This window comes from Bombina bombina, chromosome 6 (assembly GCF_027579735.1).
Source record: "Bombina bombina isolate aBomBom1 chromosome 6, aBomBom1.pri, whole genome shotgun sequence".
NCBI lineage: Eukaryota > Metazoa > Chordata > Amphibia > Anura > Bombinatoridae > Bombina > Bombina bombina.
This window is the reverse complement of record NC_069504.1, coordinates 1,004,985,807-1,005,001,108: the sequence shown is the minus strand read 5'-3', so window position 1 is coordinate 1,005,001,108 and position 15,302 is coordinate 1,004,985,807.

The following is a 15,302-nucleotide window of genomic DNA, read 5'->3' as shown; positions in this document are numbered from 1 at the left end:
TTGCTCTGTTATTACAACTCCAAACATATATTTCATCAACATCTGCATGTCGGATAGATTGAGTGCAATAAATCCCTCACACAGACTTCTATGGAGGAGTGCAGTAAAGTTCATGTCCGATATCGCTTGAGCACTAAGCTAAGGGTGCGGAAGTAGTAGAGTTATTCATGTAGTTCTGTACTATACTATTAATAATGATAGCCAAGTCTGCTGTGATTGGTGGTGCCCTACTGCTAAAATCAACTAGCATGCAAGTCTAGGCTTAGGTTGGTTACTGCACACAAACCTAGGGGCACAGTGTGGAGCCACAGCACTGGGACAACATTTCAGAAACTTTCAAGTAAGTGACCACTGACTTCAATTAAGCAAATACATCTATACTATAATTGCCTTTGTAATGTCCGTCGCCAACGGCAGTTGCGCACGCATCCTCAATGGAATCTTGGCAGTGCGAGGCAGCCAACAGAATGTTGGCTGCGCGCACAGCCAAAAGAATTCCCCTGGATGCAGCGAAGCACCGAAGGTGGATTCTTTCACCACCTTGCCATTTTCGGAATCCACTGGGTATTCTGAAAATGACTGCATCCCGGTGGATTCCCGAAAGTGACTGATTTGAATAGCCAATAGAATTTCAGTAGCTCTCATCCTATTGGCTGATTTGAACAGCCAATAGGATTTGAGTAGCTCTCATCCTATTGGCTGATTTGAATTTGAAGAATCAAATCAGTCAATAGGAAATCAAGGTACACCATCTTTAATCGTGTACCTTGAATTCACTATCCAGTGTACGGCGTCGATCGTACAAAGAGAATCTTCCACGCTCCATGGCTCCGCGGTCGCCGGTTTTCAGTTCCAGGGTCGCCAGTCTTCAGCTCCGCGGTCATCAGTCTTCAGCTCCGCTCCGCGCTGGATTGTTCCATAGGGAAGAAGAAAGAAGAGGTCGCCGCTTGGAAGAAGACTTCACCGCATGGGACAGGACCATCTCCGCCGGACTTCAGGAACGGTGAGTACCAACCTGGGGGTTAGACTTAGGGGTTTTTAAAAAAAATAAAAATATCTTTTATTTAGATTAGGGTGGGCATTTTGTAAATGAGCTAAATGCCTTTTTAAGGGCAATGCCCAACAAATGCCCTTTTCTGGGCAATGGGTAGTTTAGGTTTTTTAGTGTTAGATTTTTTATTTTGGGGGGTTTGGTGGGTGGGGGGTTTTACTGTTAGGGGGGACTTTGTGTATTTTTAGTGTAAACTAGCTGTTTATCTTGGGGCAATGCCCTGCAAAAAGCCCTTTTAAGGGCTACTGGCAGTTTATTCTTAGAGTAGGGGGTGTTTTTATTTTGGGGAGGCATTTTGGTTTTTTATTTTCTGTAATATTAGATTTTTTTATTTTCTGTAATTTTAGATTAATTTAAATTTAGGTTTCATTTTTGGGGTTTAGACTTAGGTATTTCTTTTTAAAAATATATATTTTGTTTTTAGATTAGGGATGGGCAGCAAAAGAGCTGAATGCCCATACACATGCCCTTTTCAGGGCAATGGATACTTTAGGTTTTTTAGTGTTACGTTTTTTTATTTTGTGGGGTTTGCTGGGTGGTGGGTTTTACTAAGGTGTAACTGCAAAAGAGCTGTTTAACTTGGGGCAATGCCCTACAAAAAGCCTTTTTAAGGGGCTATTGGTAGTTTAGCATTAGATTAGGGGATGTTTTTATTTATTTTTTTGGGGGGCTTTTTAATTTTCATAGGGATTAGGTTTATTTTTTTTATTTTTGATAATTTGTTTATTTTTTTCTGTAGTTCAATTTATTTTTTATTTTTATTAACAACACATAGACTGCCCTCTGGGCGGGCTTACCAACTAGTGTTAGATATAATGATGTTTTAAAAGCAAATATTAGTCTTTAGAATATTATGTTGATTTTTTTTTTTACAATTATATTAGTCAATTAAATATTGAAGGTATACATATAAAGGTTTAGTTTTACAAAGTACCATAGGATGATTGCTGCCATATTTAAACGTATCTGTCTTTCCTACTCTGTTCTAAACAGTCATTTCTATCCTGCGTCCTACACAGACGTATTCTAGTTTAAGTTGTTGAGTGCTATTCATGTACATTCCTTGTTCAGTCCTGTACTGAATTTGTCTCGTATCTGTCTTTTCTGCTGAGGACAATTAGGGACAGACATAAACCAGGCAATCAAAAAGATTGTGCAAACAAGGCTGTGTGGAAACCCTGTTAGATAAGTAGCAATCCTATGTTCCATGCATCCATGTTTGAACAGTCTTTTGTTACTAATTGTCCTTAGCAGGAAAGATAAATAAGGGAAAACTTAAGTTAAAATATGGTGGAGCCCATTACTTTATAAAAACTCAGAGGGTTTAAGAAAACCAACAGTTTTCAGGATTAAATTACAGGGAAAGGGGACACAATAAATAATGAAAGTATATTGCAATCTTTTTTTTAACCACAAATAAAACATTTTACATTACAATAACATACTCTTTAATATCCTGCTCTTTAAAGAATTCATATACCCAGAAATGTTTCATGTGAAAAGTATGTAGGTCTTCATAGCATACTAGCATACATGCAATAAGCAACTACTGAACTATTTGATATACAATAATGCATATGTTTTTATTCTGCTTTGTATTTTTGTGCATTCTTTTGGAATATTATACTTTGTCAAGGTGTTGTTCTTTTTCAGTGTTTACTGTTTCCAGACCTGTTACCCAGAGGATAAGCTGAAGCTATTGTAAGACTTGTGTTGTGCTGTTGTATGTATATACAATTCTGAAGAATGTTATGGTTCAGTGACAACAGTGTCAGTTGTTAAGAGGCAAGGAGAATGTTTCCATGGTGCCATAGGAGGTATAGTTACTGTATCCTCTGGAAAATTTCCAGTGCAATAAGCAGTAATTTATTCTTACCAGCATTTGTTTAGCTTGTATTAATATTGGGGTAGAATGAGACCAAAGTTTCTTTGATGAAAAAAATACACTTTATTTTTTGCTTGTAGGATCACTAATCACAAATAGGGCTGTTGGAATTGTCCTCATCACTGAACAATAAAGGCAAGCGGCACCAGCTGTAGCGCTATAAATTATTTTACTTGATTAAAGGTATTATTTAAAATATGTGAAAGTAGCAAAGAGAAGACACTTTGGTATGTACAGCATACACGTTTTGATTTACGCTGTACTTCTAGCATAGTTGCCTGTATAAGCCAGTGAGCTTCTATGCCATTGACCAGCTGGGCGCAAACATAAAGCTCCTGTTACTTGCAAAATTAAGTTTGTGCAGCATATGCTTAAAGGGACATTAAAAACTAAATACATTACATACATCTCCCTCTTATTATGGGTGCTGCTATTTTGAAACCTTTATTTTGCTGCAGGTATCCGAATGAGAGTTGGTGCACATGTGCAAACACATCAGCACTGGAATGCAGGGAAAGCTTATGCGTATAAAAAGCATTTTGGCCCCCATTTATCAAGCAGCGTTTGATGCTCTGGGGGCCATCACTGCAGGCTGAGCGAGCCAGCAGCCGAAAGTTAGGGAGCAGCATTCATCAGACCGCAGCTTCCTAACCAGTATGCCAGATATTAGCTGGTGGATTAAATAACCCCGGTTACGTTCGCCCCAGTGTGCTTGACAACCTCCTACTTGTGCGCCATCCAGTTAGCATGAGAAGGGGTCGGCATTGCACAAGCAAGCTCTTCTGCAATGTTAAATATGGGCAACGTATTGCCGCAATACACTGCCCGCATTCTGCGATCCTGGGTGGGAAGATTTGCGTGAGCATACACTGTCCTTCCAGCAGTTGATTTATGCCGGCCTTAGAGTTTAATGTCCCTTTAATAAGAATATTGTTACTACCATAGTAAGCTGGGATTTTCTATATACAGGGAGTGCAGAATTATTAGGCAAGTTGTATTTTTGAGGATTAATTTTATTATTGAACAACAACCATGTTCTCAATGAACCCAAAAAACTCATTAATATCAAAGCTGAATAGTTTTGGAAGTAGTTTTTAGTTTGTTTTTAGTTATAGCTATTTTAGGGGGATATCTGTGTGTGCAGGTGACTATTACTGTGCATAATTATTAGGCAACTTAACAAAAAACAAATATATACCCATTTCAATTATTTATGTTTACCAGTGAAACCAATATAACATCTCAACATTCACAAATATACATTTCTGACATTCAAAAACAAAACAAAAACAAATCAGTGACCAATATAGCCACCTTTCTTTGCAAGGACACTCAAAAGCCTGCCATCCATGGATTCTGTCAGTGTTTTGATCTGTTCACCATCAACATTGCGTGCAGCAGCAACCACAGCCTCCCAGACACTGTTCAGAGAGGTGTACTGTTTTCCCTCCTTGTAAATCTCACATTTGATGATGGATTACAGGTTCTCAATGGGGTTCAGATCAGGTGAACAAGGAGGCCATGTCATTAGATTTTCTTCTTTTATACCCTTTCTTGCCAGCCACGCTGTGGAGTACTTGGACGCATCTGATGGAGCATTGTCCTGCATGAAAATCATGTTTTTCTTGAAGGATGCAGACTTCTTCCTGTACCACTGCTTGAAGAAGGTGTCTTCCAGAAACTGGCAGTAGGACTGGGAGTTGAGCTTGACTCCATCCTCAACCCGAAAAGGCCCCACAAGCTCATCTTTGATGATACCAGCCCAAACCAGTACTCCACCTCCACCTTGCTGGCGCCTGAGTTGGACTGGAGCTCTCTGCCCTTTACCAATCCAGCCACGGGCCCATCCATCTGGCCCATCAAGACTCACTCTCATTTCATCAGTCCATAAAACCTTAGAAAAATCAGTCTTGAGATATTTCTTGGCCCAGTCTTGACGTTTCAGCTTGTGTGTCTTGTTCAGTGGTGGCCGTCTTTCAGCCTTTCTTACCTTTGCCATGTCTCTGAGTATTGCACATCTTGTGCTTTTGGGCACTCCAGTGATGTTGCAGCTCTGAAATATGGCCAAACTGGTGGCAAGTGGCATCTTGGCAGCTGCACGCTTGACTTTTCTCAGTTCATGGGCAGTTATTTTGCGCCTTGGTTTTTCCACACGCTTCTTGCGACCCTGTTGACTATTTTGAATGAAACGCTTGATTGTTCGATGATCACGCTTCAGAAGCTTTGCAATTTTAAGAGTGCTGCATCCCTCTGCAAGATATCTCACTATTTTTTACTTTTCTGAGCCCGTCAAGTCCTTCTTTTGACCCATTTTGCCAAAGGAAAGGAAGTTGCCTAATAATTATGCACACCTGATATAGGGTGTTGATGTCATTAGACCACACCCCTTCTCATTACAGAGATGCACATCACCTAATATGCTTAATTGGTAGTAGGCTTTCGAGCCTATACAGCTTGGAGTAAGACAACATGCATAAAGAGGATGATGTGGTCAAAATACTAATTTGCCTAATAATTCTGCACTCCCTGTATATATATATATATATACTGTATATGTGTGTGTGTATGTATATATATATATATTTATCAAACTTTAAAATGAAGTGCATGCTCACTCTCATAAACAGCAGCCAGGGTGCCAGTGATATTTGTATTAGTGACTGATAAAAGCTTGCACTCATATTATATATACAAAAAATATGAAATTAGGCCTAGGGTAACTTGTACTACTAGGTATATTGTGTACATGCTTCATTGCCCATGTGGTACATTTTATATAAGGAAGACCCAGGATGACCTACGTACACATATGGCAAACCATAGGAACGCTATACGATTGGCCATAAGGGAGGGTAAATCAGAACAACCAGTAGCGAGGCATTTTTTATTACGCAAGCACTCAGTGGCTGACCTGAGATACATCATAATTGATTATGTACCACCTATGCACAGAGGAGGAGATAGGAGCAGGACCCTTTTGCAAAAAGAATCTATATGAATATTTACTCTGGATACCTTGTATCCTAAGGGGCTTAATGTACAACTTGATTTACAATGTTTTCTGTAAGTAATTATTAGGCTCATACCAGAATAGTAATCATGTCTACTGATCTGTTAAAGTGTGAGCCTTAATCCTGTAAAGGAGTATTTTTATAATGCTGGATGTACCGTATGCAGTCAGTTTAACCTCAGACTCAGTAGACTTTAGAACAAAAATAGTATATACAGTAACCCTTAGAGAAGGTGTTTATTTATAGCTAAGTGGATCATAGAGTTAGCCCATACTTGAGCAGCCAATTGTGGTACGGAGTGTCAGTAAGGGAGAGACAAGTAAGTATGATCCATAGTTAGCGTTAATGATGATGTGCTGTTCGTTGACAGTATAAGGATTGTGATATGAGGTTTGTGTGTTTGTTTGATCTAGCGATTAAATTTGGCATAGTATGCTTGTGTTGATCCACTGACATAGTTCAAACATTAGTACATTGTTTGATGATGTAACAATGATGATATGTAATATGTAAGTCCTAGTGGTCAAACTGTGCTATGTCTTTTCTTTTCACAGTTGGTGTTGAGAATTTGTTTTGTCCAAATCGTGATGCCGTAAGCAACCTCGCACATTCTCAGTTGCGCTTAGAGGATGCCGTAAAACTCGGGCTGTAATGGTGGAGGGGATACTATTTAATGAGGTATGATATTTGTTTCACTTATAGATACACAAAGATAGATGGGGAGGGATCTTTCTTCCTTATTTACTCGTTTATGTTTTAATATGAAGGTGCTCACGTCACAAGAATACGCACATCATTAAGCCAGATCACCAAATACTGAATGAATTCAATCCCTTGAACTAGGCTTGCAGGGAGGGCTGGAGAGGCATACAGAGGATATTTGATCAATGCTGTATAAATGGAGGAGTAATGTGTGATCAAATTTAAAAGTGCATCTCAGCACTACCATGAGTGTAGTGCAGATATGGCAGATGGTATCACACTGACCTCAGAGAAATGTCTCAAATCACAGCAGGTAAATGCTCTCACCTCCCCGGTCCCGGTGCCGTATTATTTAGGGTGTCCAAAATGGGTGTTTAGGGGGCGTCTGCTCCATAAGCCAATCAGGGTCCTCTTGACTCCTTGCTGTGCTGTTTAGCAGTTATGCCCTCTCTGAACCGCCCGGTCCTACAAATTCGTCCTTTAATCACCTCACCAGTCACCGGGAGTCTCCGTCTTCAAATACCCATAGGCGCGACGGCTGTATGGTGATCGACAAAATTGCAAGGGGAATGTATGCTCCTAATAGCTGGCAAAGCAACAATACAAAAAAGGAGAGGAGCAGCATCCAAGTAGTAAAATATAAAACTTAGCATTTATTGAAACATGTCCTTAAAAGTCCACACGCTACTCAAGGTAGCTACACAGGCAGCTGTAAAAGTACAAGCTAGGTTCTGTTAAGCTTTAACTTAATTGATTAACACTGTCAGCTGTGTAAATGTATTTAACCAATAGATAGGCAGAAAAGGGTTTAAATAGGGTGTCTTTATTTTACTGTTTAAGCTATGACTACGGCCTTTTAGCTAAAACGGGTTTCATTGATGCTGAGACAGCTTCATTTTTATATGTAGACAACCCTATAGTACCCATCTTCCACCACCCACCGAAGGTGCATAAGTCCCTAGACTAAGTCAAACGTCTCCCAATTGTCAGCGGCATAGGATCCCTACTTGAGCATCTTTCTCAGTGGTTGGATGCTATCCTTCATCCATTTTTCATTTCTTTATGCAGTTATCTAAAAGATGCGAAACATATTCTAAAACTGATGAAGGACCTTAAGTGAGATCCTATGGTGCACTCTCAATCGACGTAGTCTGACTTTATTCATCTATACCACACACATAAGGTTTGGAGGCTATCCATTTCTTCCTAAGGGAATACTCTAATTTTCACTGGAGATTCAGGAATTTGTAATAGAGGTAACAAAATTTCTTCTTACTTATAATTTTTTTAAGTTTCAAGGTGATTTCTATCTCCAGAGGTGTGGAACGGCTATTGGGGCTAAATTTGCCCACTCCTATGCCAACCTGTATTTTGGTTGGTGGGAGCTGTTCCACATTTTTTGAGATGAGAACCCCTTCAGGGACTGTATTCATTTCTTTAAAAGGTATATTGATTACCTTATTTTTGTCTATAAAGGGGATCTAACGGATGCCACCAAATTTGTAGAATGGCTTAATTCAAATGATGTTAATCTAAAATGTACCTTTTGATTTTCAAACAGTTTCCAATAACTATCTGGATGTATTAACAGGTGATACGGATGGGAAGGTAGTTACTGATGTTTATAAGAAGCCCATAGCAAGCAATGCTTTGCTCCATGCTAAATCGTGCCACCCTGAGTTTGTTTCATAAGCAGTTGCTAAGGGACAATATACCCGCCTCAAAAGAAACTGTAGCATTGAAGCAACTTTTCAATTAAGAGCGGATCAGCTAACTAAATGTTTAAAACAAAGAGGTTACCAACATAGGTTAACAAATAAAGCACGCCTTGAGGTAAATGCAATAGACCGTGACCACCTTCTACAAGATTAGATAGAGTTAACATAAATAAAAATAACAGCAAAATTGAGGAATTTAAAGGTGTTACTTTTTTAACTAGTCATAGTGCCCAATACGAAGATATTTGCAAGATAGTAAAAAAAAAAACTTTAATCTGTTGATTGCAGATTATAAACTTGTGAGATGTGTAGAAAAAGGTCTTGGATGCTCCTATAGACGTGGTCTGACTATTGGAAATTTAATCTCCCCATCAAATCTACCCCTTACACCTGATACCACCAGCTCCTGGTTAACACATACAGGCATGTATAAGTGTGGGAGAAATAAATGTAGAACCTGTGACTATGCCACTTGTTCTAAACAATTTAAATCAGAAGTAACCCAGGAAGTCTTTGATGTTAGACATTGTCTCAATTGTAATTCAACCATTGTTGTATATGCTATCACCTGTACTATGTGTAACCTGCGATATGTTGGACAAACCACACGTGATGTGGGGTCATGGATGAGGGAACATTTCTCTACTATCACAGTGGGTAAATCTACCACCCCACTTGTCCAACATTTTGCTCAATTACACAATAAAATTCTTAAATCCTTAAGATGGCAAGCCATCGACAAGGCCACACTTCCACACTTTTATTTTGTCATTTGAAATATCTGCTTTTGTCTGGTAAAGTTGACTGTAAAATTGTCAATACTTAAGCCTATTAAAAAGGGTGTTCCATCAGTAGCTTTAAATATGATCAACTATTATCAGCTGCTTTCCTGAGTTTATTGACCCTTTTATGAATTATATAGTTTAAACAATAAGAACCTCCTAAAAAAGGTGACATGTTAACCAATCCTGGTTGATTGTTGCCAATATAAAAATTAATGTAATTCTAAATAATGATGCACCAGAAAACAATCAGACTGCATTTCGAAGGGACTGTTCCAGGGCCATTTAATGTTTTGCGACTTATTTTTTTTATGAAGCCAAATTAAATTAGCTTTCCAATCACATCTTAATTTAGAAATCAAAGAAATGTTCATCTTTATAAATTAATTTCAACTCTTTGATGTTTTAATTTAGATCCAACCAGATATGTTTGGATGTTCAATATGTGCTTTGTAAAGTACAAACAAATAATACAACATCTTTGATCAGAAGTTAAACCATAGACTAGGCAAGAACTGCTGTCATGGTCACTTTTGGTAGCCAGGAATATATTGCATTTACGGATTAATATACAGTTTCTTGTCATTCAATTATTATAGCTTTTTTTCTAGGTCCAATATATTCTACAATGCTTTATAATGGTACTATCAATATGTCATACAAGCAAAATCAAGTATAACATACTGGTAGAGAAGAGCTCATTGACAAAATACATTTAAATACTTATTAACTATTTATTAACCCACTCAACTTAATCTCAATGAGTCTGAACTAATCTATCACAGATAAAATACAGAATCAGCAGTGAATAAACATTATCTGATAAAAACAGAATCAGCAGTGAATAAACATTATTTGATAAAAACAGAATCAGCATTGAATACACATTATCTGATACAATTGTAATAAAGGTAATGATCATATATTTAAAAAAAAAAAATCCAAATATGTTTAAAAAAAATAAAAAATCTAAATATGTTTAAGCTTAACTTCAATTTAAATAAGTATAGGTAAAATTACTATCTAATGTTATAAATAAAATTCCTCCTCTTGTACAAAATAAAAACTATTAAAATTACAAATATTAAACCACTACTCCTACTTTAAAATACCCTAAAAATCTTTTGCACCCTAAATGATAAATTATAGACAGAACGTAAAGGAACAGTGCACTGTAAAATTGTTTTATCTTTAATGTATTTCCAATGACTTGATATACCAGATGCAGAGTAAAAAATGTATGGGTACATAGCTTTCCTATATTAAGTTCTGAATTGTTCAGTACAGATGGGTATACAACAGGCAAAAGCAACTATTTCAAACCAAGAGAACAAAGAAAAATTGATCATAGGAGTTGTTTAATTTTTTTTAATTTTTCCTATAAAAGAGAGGGAAAACAAGACTGTTCCTTTAAATATATGAACTATTTTATCATACATATAATTTTACATCCCATTCTTTATTTAGGCATAAGGATGTCATGTTTTTAATTAAAATATACATTATACTTTTTGCCTGTGAAGTATTTGCTCCCTATCACTTTCTGGGAAGTTCATTACTTCTTCAGGTTTTGCTACAGTAGTAGTCGACCATGGGTCATCCATATTGAAAAATCTTTATTTGCTTGTGTTTTTAAAACACATTTTTGAACAAAGACTAGATTGCAAGAAGCCTTAAAGAGAATAAAATTAAGTTTCAATCATTTTAGAAAAATGATAATAGAGCTAAAAAAGAAATAGTTAGATAAAACAAAACGAATCGAGTAACCAAATACATAAATAAATAGTAAATAAAACTTGGTCATTTAAAGTGAAAGTCAATCCTAGCGTTTGTGAAACTCTTGGATTAACCATTGAAACAAATAAAGGGGACTTTCATTCATGAAGTGTAAAATACTTCATGCAGAAAGCTCCTTTATTTGTTTCAAGTGTTAATCGGTTTGAGCTGCTCAGGCAGCCCATGGCAGAATTCTGTTTTGCTAAGAAATGACGTTTCCACCTCTTAGCAAATAGTGTGCTCCCAAGGGCCCCAAGCCTGATTTCCCGCACAGCTATTGGCTAAAAGGTGAAAACCTCACCTCTCTAGAAAAACAGTGTTTTGTCGTGTGCTGCCTTAGCAGCTTAGAATGGCGAACGCTTAAAACAAATAAAGGAGCTTTCTACATGAAGTATTTTGTACTTCATGAATGAAAGTCCCCTTTATTTGTTTCAATGGTCAATCGTAGGGAAGAAGTTGCAGCACTAGGAGCAGAGACCGGCGGTGTAACAACAGGAATGGTATTCTTCACTGCAAGTAGTGAGGAGAATTTAGCGGTTATAGCCTCTAGTTTAGAATCCACACTCTGCAATTGTATGGTATGAGTTCCCAACATCTGTCCTTGGAGATAAACCGCTCTTGCTACCTCATTCGGGTCCATGGCCCAAGTATAATGTAATGTTCGTGGGATATTCCACTCTCAGACCAAACTTGGCCAGTAGTCTTCTTATCCCAGAGCAGAGAACAACCCAGAGCAGAGAAAGTTTGCAAAATGAGGTAAGCGGTACTCACAGTAGGCAGAGTAGTCTTTGGCACCAACAGGAGGGAAATCCAGCGATATGGCACTACAAGGATAAAGCAATAGAAGGAGCGGAAACAGGCAGAAAATAGTAACAAAGGAATCCAGTGATATAACAGTTCAGGGATAAACCAATAGAATGGTCAGGCAGGCAGAGTTTGGTAACAGAATAGCAATACAGAACGTTAGGGGTTAAGCAAGCAGAGTAGTCAGATAGGCAGAGTTCAATAACGTTATGGCAATCTAATACTTTAGGGGTTAAGCAAGCAGAGTAGTCAGACATGCAGAGTTCAATAACGTTATTTCAATCCAGCACATAAAGATAATAGCACCCAGGAGTACACACAGTAACACCTATACTTGGGAGTGATAAGTAGAAAGTGAGGAGAAGAGATATGCGGTAATGATATCAACGCCGCACGCACACAGGAGCCGACTCTTCCCCTGGCAACGGCCAGAGCAGCAAGCGCCGCATCCCTGGCAACAGCCAGAGCGGCGTTTCAGGCCTAGACCAAATTTAGCCAGGATATACAGTAGCTTAAAAAGTCCAACAGATGTGGTCAAAAACTCACTACAAGTAATATCTAATTGTATGTAGCATAATTAATTAATTGAATGTCCCTTATAAAATTAACTCTGGCTTCCCCAGAATTAATAATGCCAATTTAATAACCATGTTTGATATGTGTCATTAAAAGGTTAAGTCAATTAGCTAATAATTTGCCAAAAATCTTGATGTCTGTATTTAGTAGCAATAAAGATCTGTAATTTTCCAATTTAATGACACTTTTGGTTTAGGTAATAATGCTATATGCACTTAAGATTCTGCATAATTTTCCTCTAAAAACCTAAAAAAAAAAATTATAACTTTTATAGGATTTCAATGCAAAGTGTAGTATGGTTTTCATTCTAATGTATACAGTTTTACATGGCTTGTAGGCATAGTGCTGAGTACAAAAGAAATCCATGTGTATGAATAAGCATCAAATTGTATACAGTGCCCTACACTAATATTGGCAACCTTGGTAAATATGAACAAAGAAGGCTGTAAAAAATTAACTTTATTTTTTAACCTTTTGATATTTTGTTCAAACAATACACAACACTAATCTGCTCTCATGGATATCAAACAATTGCAAATACAACACAGGTTTGCAAAAAATCAAATAACATCTTTGTTAATTATGTGTGGAACAATTATTGGCACCCCTATGAATTCATATGAGAAATATATATTTGAAATATATTGCAATTAATATTTTTCATTTTTTAGTACACCTGGGTGACTAGGAACAGGAAATTGTTCAAGCATGACTTCCTGTTTCACAGGGATATAAATATGAGGTAACACATACGCCAAATTCCCTTAGTTATTCATCACCAAGGAAAATAGCTGTAATGTGCGGCAAAAGGTTGTTGAGCTTCACAAAATGGGAGTGGCTATTAGAATTTAGCAAAAGCATTGAAAATGCCCATTTCCACCATCAGGGCAATAATTAAGAAGTTCCAGTCAACTGGAAATGTTATGAATCAACCTGGAAGAGGAGGTGTGTCTATATTGTCTTAACACACTGAATATCTCCAAGGATCACAGCTGGAGAATTGCAGAAGTTAGTTGTGTCTTGGAGTCAGAACGTCTGATGTCACCTACATCACCACAAGTTGTTTGGAATGGTTTCAAGAAAAAATCCTTTACTCTCATCCAAAAACAAACTCAAGTGTCTTCAGTTTACCAGACACTACTGGAACTTCAAATGGGATTGGAAAATATGGTCAAATGAAACCAAAATATTTGACAATAAACACCAGAGGTGGTTTTGGCGCAAACATAGAGGTAGCAATATGGAAAAGTACCTCATGCCCACGGTTAAATATGGTGATGGCTCTTTAATGTTTTGGTGCTGTTTTTCTGCCAGAGGACCTGGATATTTTTTTGGGATACATGGCATCATGGACTCTATCAAATATTAACAGATATTAAAAGAACACCTGGGGCCCGATCCGATATGCAGCGTTGCCCGCAAAAGCCGGCGACGCCGAATTTTGCACGGGTTTGGTATTCTATATACGGCGTAACCTAGAAGTTACGCTCGTATATTTCTGCCTTCGCCCGTAGTTTTTGGGGCCATAGACAGGTATACCAAACCCGCGCAGTTTGGTATCCAATATACAGCGTAAGGATTTACGTAGCGAAAATGGAGAAATCTTACTCCATTTTCACCTCGCCACAAATTGCAGCCGTAGTAAGCCTTACGCTGTGTATTGGAGCCCCGTAACTCCCTAAACTACCTGCAAAATAAAACCTAACACCTAATGCATGCGCAATGTCTAACTACCTGTGAACCGCGATCCCCTGCCGCAATCCCTAATAAAGTATTTAACCCCTAAACCTCCGCTCCTGGACCCCGCCGCCACCTACATTAAAAGTATAACCCCCTAATGTGATCCCCCTACACCGTCGCCAGCTACATTAAACTACCCCCTAATGTGAGCCCCTTACACCGCCGCCAGCTACATTAAACTACCCCCTAATGTGAACCCCTACCCCGCTGCCAGCTATATTACCTACCCCCTAATGTGAGCTCCTACCCCACCGCCAGCTATATTAAAATTATTAACCCCTAATCTAATCCCCCTACCCCGCCGCCAGCTATATTCAAATTATTAACCCCTAATTTAATCCCCCTACCCCGCCGCCAGCTATATTCAAATTATTAACCCCTAATTTAATCCCCCTACACTGCCGCCAGCTAAATTAAATTAATTAACCCCTAATTTAATCCCCCTATACCGCCGCCAGCTATATTAAATACATTAACCCCTAATCTAATCCCCCTAAAGTAATCACCTCTATTACCAGCCCTTAAAAGGGTCTTTTGCGTGACATTGCCCCAAAGTAACAGCTCTATTGCCAGCCCTTAAAAATGCTTTTTGCTGGGCATTTCCCCAAAGTAATCAGCTCTTTTACCAGCCCTTAAAAGGGCTTTTTGCGGGGCATTGTCACAAAGTAATCAGCTCTTTTGCATCTAATCTAAATCCCCCTACACCGCCGCCACCTATAATAAATGTATTACCCCCTAATCTAATCCCCCTACACCGCCGCCACCTATATTAAATAGATTAACCCCTAATCTAATCCCCCTACACCGCCGCCAGCTATATTAACTATATTAACCCTAATTATATTAGGGTTAATATAGTTATTATATTATATATATTAACTATATTAACCCTAATTATATTAGGGTTAATATTGTTATTATATTATATATATATATATATATATATATATATATATATATATATATATATATATTAAGTATAATAACCCTATCTAACTCTAACATCCCTAACTAAATTCTTATTAAAATAAATCTAATTAATATTAATATTATTAATTAAAATATTCCTATTTAAATCTAAATACTTACCTATAAAATAAACGCTAAGATAGCTACAATATAATTAATAATTACATTGTAGCTATTTTACGGTTTATACTTATTTTACAGGTAACTTGGTATTTATTTTAACTAGGTACAATAGCTATTAAATAGTTAATAACTATTTAATAGCTACCTTGTTAAAATAATTACCAA